The sequence below is a fragment of the Cibotium barometz genome, chromosome 19, assembly GCF_041138505.1.
Source record: "Cibotium barometz isolate CiBa-2024 chromosome 19, ASM4113850v1, whole genome shotgun sequence".
NCBI classification, from domain to species: Eukaryota; Viridiplantae; Streptophyta; class Polypodiopsida; order Cyatheales; family Cibotiaceae; genus Cibotium; species Cibotium barometz.
In genome coordinates this window covers 34,938,473-34,945,540 of record NC_141064.1, presented here as the reverse complement: position 1 = coordinate 34,945,540, position 7,068 = coordinate 34,938,473, and positions in this window count along the sequence as shown.

The following is a 7,068-nucleotide window of genomic DNA, read 5'->3' as shown; positions in this document are numbered from 1 at the left end:
CATGAAGCAAAAAAGGTAGCAATCCCTACGAAAAAAGCATCCCAAGTCACAGGGTACACAACATTGGGTACCTAAGGGTCAACTTGGAAACCATCTCTACAAGGATGAGAAGGGGGTCAATAAGGAATCAACAAGAAGGGTTCAAAAGGGAGACAAGGGATAAAAATGGTCTTCATAGGTAAGTTGGTGGTACTCCAAACAAAACAACACTCCACAAAGCATTTGTAAGCAATGGGTCCAAAAGGACTTGCTAACGGCACAAGATTACTACAAAGGCAATACAACAGTATGGGTGTTGGCCATCGTTGTTGCAAACACCTCCGAATTTAAAGGAAAGGAGAGTAAAGGCATTCAGAATCAACTCCCAACTAAAACCAATGCTAAGAGTGCACAAACACTAGTGTAGAGAAAGAAGCCGACCCAACAAGATGGATGAAATATAACCAAACCAATACCTGTAACCACCTCGATCAAGGCACTGGACAAGGACATAGAAAGGAGGAAAGAGAAGGTGCAACAAATGGACACTGATACAAGCCCCAATCCACAGGACTCAGTAGAAACACTATTTAGTTGGGTGGAGGGAAGAATCAAGCACTCTCACATGGAGTTAAAACACCTACAACAACACCTACCCAGAAGTGCCAAAGTACCACCTTGGTTTCTATGGCAATAAAAAGATAAAGGTATCCATTAGTCACAAAATGAATACAAGATAAAAATGGGAATCATTCACTTCTTTGAATGCATGGCATGTCTAAGCATGAAGAGAAATATAGGGTATCAATCTTGCACACACATGGTCCAAAAGGGTTCACGCCGTGAATTGATCCGAAAAGGTTCACGCCATGAACTGATCCAAAATGCTCACATGGTGAACGGGTACAAAATAGTTCACGTTGTGAACTAGTCCAAAGTGCTTCATGCCATGAAACGGTTACTTTTTATGGACCAATCGTAGGCCGACACATTCCATTCTTCATTAAGTCAGTCGCCCAGTCCGACGACGGCTGCGCCATAAATTTGAAATTCTTTCCTTTTTTGTCATTTCACAATCGTCGATCATCATTGTGCACAAATGCAATCGAGCCTTCCTCCTCACTTCTTCGAGTTCAATCAACACCTACGTATTGAGGTGGGGGCTTGGGCCTTTCCTTGTTTTTTCTTTGCTTTTGTATTTTCAAACATTGATCGTAATAATCAATTGAATGTCTTGGACAGACAATGTCTTTGCATTTCGAACAAAGTTCTTGCATTTCAACAATGTCTTAAATTGTCAAAACATTGTCATCATCATTAATTGCCTCGAGATCATCCTTACATAAAACCCCGCTTTGTGGTCCAATCAAATAATGCATTCATCAAATTTATAAAACATGAAACCTAAATACTTCATGGACCAAAACCTGCAAACTAACGGTCGGGCTACGGCCAAAAACTTGCAAACTCACGGCTACGGCCAAAAAACCTATAAGCTCACGGAATTCCAACTCAGATAACTAAAACTCACAGAATTCCAACTCATGGAAATGCAACCACCTCACGGATTTCCACCTCACGAAATTTCCACCTCACGGATTTCCACCTCATGGAATTCCACCTCACGGAAATCCAACTCACGGAATTCCACCTCACGAAAATCTAAATCATGGAATTCCACCTCACGGGAATCCACCTCACAGAAATCCAACTCACGGAATTCCAACTCACAAAATTCCATTTCACATAACCCCAACTCATGGAATTCCAACTCACAAAAATCCAACTCACGGATTTCCACCTCCCGAAAATCCAACTCATGGAAATGCAACTCACGGATTTCCACCTCATAGATTTCCACCTCACGGAAATCCCATTTCACGAAAATACCATTTCATGTAACTAAATCTCATGGAATTCAAACTCACGGAACTAACTCTCATGGGTTTACCCTGTTTCATGAGATTACCCCTCACGCCTTACACTTTCATGGCCTTAACACCTGTACTTTCATGGCTTTAACACCCGCACTTTCATGGTACTTAATTTGACCCTATCATATCATAGCTAACATACCCCATCAATTGCTCACACCACTAACACACTTCCCATCACAATCAACCTTCTTACCAAAAAAAAAAAGAGAAAAAGAAAAAAGAGAAGAAAGACAACAACAAGGCATGGCACATGCCCCACCAGTCTATGGACTGGTCTTTTTTCCATGTACAGATGTTGACCTCAAACCCAAAAGCTGCACAGAGCCCCGCAGTGACACAGGCCAATGCGATAGGATCCTCGGTGAGCCAAAAGAAAAGACCAACACGAGGCCCGAAGATGAACTATCTGGGTCCATACGCCTAGGCTTTCCATGGTGCCATCGTCAGCAAAAAGAGATCCACATGGTGCATGGAAAGGTGGCCTTGCAGTATCACAGCCCGGAGTGTCTCTAGATTCTAGAAGAGGAAGAAGTTAAAGACAAGATGGAGAAGGTGGGCCTCAGAAGGATGGCACAGGTTCTTCCCCGAAACATAGACACAAAACTTTGTGTAGAATATATAAAGACGTACAGCAAAGCCAGTAAGAGGGGGACAGTGACAAAAGTAGATGGCACCACGGAGCAAGTACTAATCACATAAGAGTTAATACGTGAGGCTCTGCAGATCCCACCACCAGTCAAGATACATACACATGCCTTTGACAAGATTCCCCTAGATGCAATGTTGAAGAAGAGCTCTTACAACTCTAATGGAGTTGAATACGAGAACATCAGGGATGAAGTCACAAAAAAGGCATGCAGGGCTATGTTGCTAATCATGCAAGTGAAGCCAATGGACAGGTACAATAGGGTGCCACTGAACTGAATCGCAAAGGTGCATGAAGAAAAGGAGGAGGACTGGGCCTATTATATCCACATGGAGATGGAGAATTACCTTAAGGCCCATCAATCAAAGATTTTCAACCCATACTTGATGACACAGGTATTGAACCACGTGTCTTGGAGGCCTCTCCCAGAACCAAAACCAGAACCCTAAGAGAGAATGCAATTAGCAACTAGCGATGATGGCTGCGAAAATGCAAGAAGGGAAAGTTTTACTCAGGAGACTAAAGCAATAATGAAGGAGATCAAGAGAGGAAGGAAAAAGAAGACTAAAAGAAAGATGAGAGGTGTCATTCTAGATGTGGCTGAAGAAACACAAAGAATTGAGGCTGAACTCGCACATGAATCAAGTCATACCAGGAAGTACTCGGGTAGCAAGAAGCCAGTGTCAGTGAAGCCACACAAGAAGAGAGGACGGACGCATAGCAACTGACTCCTCCTCAAAACCCAGCTCAATTAATCTTCAAGAACCTGTCTCCTCCTTTGAAGAATTCTACTATGTCGGACACACCTACGAGGTTGCAGCTAGAGCTTGAAGCAAAACCAATGCTAGCGACAAAACCCCAAGAACTTGAAGAAGCTCCCAGTGCAAGTCACAACAGCGCCATTGGATACAAGTAAAAGGCCAAGGGCTGAAGATACACCCAGTCTAAGCAAAAGGAGGCATTTGGAGGACGAGGAGGTGATACCAGAGACTTCATTCCTACACAATCTAGATTATGACAAATTCTTCCAAGAAACTATGGAAGGATTGGATGGGATACTAAATCTGCCACATGCAAGACTAGAAGGGGCAGCGGCTACAAGTGCTTCACTATGGGAGCAGGAACAATGGGTATGGCGGTGCCATCTCCTCACAACACATATGCTTCATGATCACAATGCCACACTCTGGAAGCAAGTTCAAGAGGCAAACAAACCAAGTGAAAACCTTGCAACACCTAACAGCAGTAGAGGCCACCCATAGGGATCCTGAAGAGTTTAAAGGTAATTGAGGAGCAAGAGACCAGGTACCAAGCGTTGGAAAATAATAATTTGGTTCTTAGCCAAGCTATTGTGCAAAGAATTAAAGAGAATATGGATTTGAAAGTGCAGCTGGAGAAGGCTAAAGAACAACTTTAGAAGAAAGTCACCCATAACCAAGAGCAAGTAGCGACCCATGCCCAGCAGGTACAAGAGCTCAAGCACTCTTCCCTAGCCAAGGAAGAAGAGCTACAAGGCCAAATCCAAGCACTATCCTTAACTCTGAAGAAAGTAGAAAACAAAGTGACCCACTTGCAACAAGAAAGTGAACAGAACAACAAGGAAAATGCAAAGAAGATTAGATCAATTAATGACACCATCAGCACACCAAATCAAGCTGAGATACAGAGAATGATGATTGCACACTATAAGAGGCAATGGTGCAAGTCACCTAATAGCTACAAGACAATCAAAGATTGGCTGAAGAAAGACTTCAAAGAATCATTGAGGCTCAGGGAAGGGAGGCTACATCCAGACGAGCTCAAGAAGAAGCATCAAGGCGCTTCGAGGAGTTGGATGCTGCCAGGATGGTCAGAGAATCATCCAGACGAGCTCAAGAAGAAGCATCAAGGCGCTTCGAGGAGTTGGATGCTGCCAGGATGGTCAAAGAAACAACTATATCAAACCTCCTCAGCACCAAGAACCTACAGATGAAATGCACCTACTCCTTGAGTGATCCTTGGAGAAAGGTCAGTGTGCTAGTAACTCCTCGGGCCCCTCCTCAAACTCTTACTCTCTTTTTGTCTACACTAACCCTCTCGTTGCTTCAATATGATATAAACCTGTATGAGGACCTAAGCCTAGGAGAACTAACACTCATTAAGCAAAATAACTAACGTGATGTTGATCCCACTATCATTATGGGATTTTTTTGGGGGGACGTAGTATTAACTAATCCTCAGGATATCTACTTTTATCCCTTGCACCCAATTGTGCTAAACCTTCGTAGCTAGTGTCGGGTCCTCCATTACTCTGAAATCTTGGACAACAGCGTCAAAAAATTAGACCTGTTTGTTCCCAAATGATATTTTTGACACACCGGCCAACTACGAGGTTATAGCCTAGAGTTATCAATGGATCATAAGCCATGGGTGGCTAGAAGTATACAATACTCACCAGCACTTAAATCTATGTGAATCTTCTTTATATCACCCTTTTGGTATTCTAAAACTATATCATAATATCTACAAACATTTAGAATCCATGTTAACCAACGTCCTTTACACTTTTGATAAAACACATATTGAATATCCTAACATAAGTCTTGAGGATATAACTGAGCTTCAAGACTTTCTGAAGTTACACAAACCTAGCCACCCATCCCCAAGCTTAGGCCATGGTCAGGAAGAGACATCAAGTTCATCATCTAACCCTAATTATCCTATGTATTCTAATGTAGCCAGTAAATTACTTAATCCGTATCCTTATTCTCCACCTACTACTGACAAGTCTCAAATAGATTGCATTTTTTCTACTCTCCCTTCTCAACTTTTAGAATTTCCCACTAACACTCTCGCCCCTGAGGAGGTATCGGCACCTGACCCATCTCCCCCATGGCAAGGAGGTACATCATACTCTCCCACAAGACACCATTGAATGTTTTATGATACTATTCTGGAGTCCTTGTCTGGTGCAAAGTATGAAGGATTCGTAAGAGCTAGCAATCCATTGCTAAAGCCAAAACTTATGTTCAAGGTGTTAATGCAAATAATACCATTTGAACTAACTTGATGGATTTTACTAGAAGCTTACTCGGATGTCACACCCACAAAGCAACATTATGCACTGTACCCTCTCCAAGCACCTCACCTTGAATTAGAAGAGCTGCTACCTTTGGCTGGAGAGGGCACTTTATGGTCTAACGTGGCACGACACACCAAGTTAGCAAATCCACAAATGGCTGATCTGTTGGAAATTAGAATGGTGACATTTATGATTAGTTATTGCTTCCGCAGGTGGAGGAAGGCTCACCCAGTGAACACGAGAGGGGAGTATACAACAATTATCACAGATGATGCAAACCCCAAACTGGAAGATTTTGGCATACAGCCAGACTAGAGAAAGGATTTCCTCACAATTCCAGAATACGACCATGAATATATGTGTGCGCCACCAACTCAACGAGTTGATCCATTGTACATGCCACTAAAGAGAAGATAGACCCCTTTGGATTTTCAAGAGGCCAAGCAACGGGATTCACATGTCTGTTATAACTTCCCCATCTTCTTGCCAGCCACATTTTCAGACATAAGAGAACAAAGGAAGCAGATGCTAAATTGGATACAGGCATGGCGCCGTTTCCCAAACCCGACAATAGTTGCCAACATTCGATTCTTAAAATTTCTCATGGTCCTGATCGATAAACCCAAGGAACTCTATGATGGGTATGATGCTGAGTAGCTACATTTTGACATGAATCAAGGACCCTCTGACAGAGGCATGATGTTGTATTATCATCACCTAAGGTGTCTTCCTACCTATATGCATGTCACATTTGAGGACATGGTTGACACCGGGTTCTCGAGATCACACTCGGCTTTCTGAAGAACCCTAAAAAAGCTTCAATCACGCTGTAACTTCCACTATCATGAGTAGATGACCAAGTCTTTCGATCTCAGTGAGTGACAGGTTCTGAGGACAAAACCTACATCAGGTTGGGGGGGGGAATGTTAATCCCATTTTAGATTAACAAGTATGCTCCTCCATTTGAGGACATTAATGTGTCATGTAAAAGCACTATAAAAGTTATACATTATGAGATATTAGCCACCCAAGGACTTAGTTAAGTAAGTTTTGGGCGCCCAAGTGTGAATAAGAGCCAATTGTATATAAGGCATTTTCTCATAATGAATGGACACAATCCCCCTTTGTGCTATTTGAGAGATTTTGTTTGTGTCTTGAGAGAGAGCATTCTAGCACTTGTGCCTCTTCTATGCTTGTATGTTGCATGCTTGTGTTGAAGAGTGAGAGAGTGATTGCCTTATGTGATGGTGCGAGCGACTCTATGGTGACAGTGTGGAGGTGGAGTTTGGAGGATTGGAGCTTCTCAAGTGAGCTTGGAGGCCTTAAGGGACACAAGTTTGAATAATTGATAAGTGCCCTATGACAGTTGTGTTCTATTACTCTTCTCTTAGGTGAATGCATTGAGTTCCCTGGTGTCGTAGCCCTTAACACTATTGTGGTGAAAA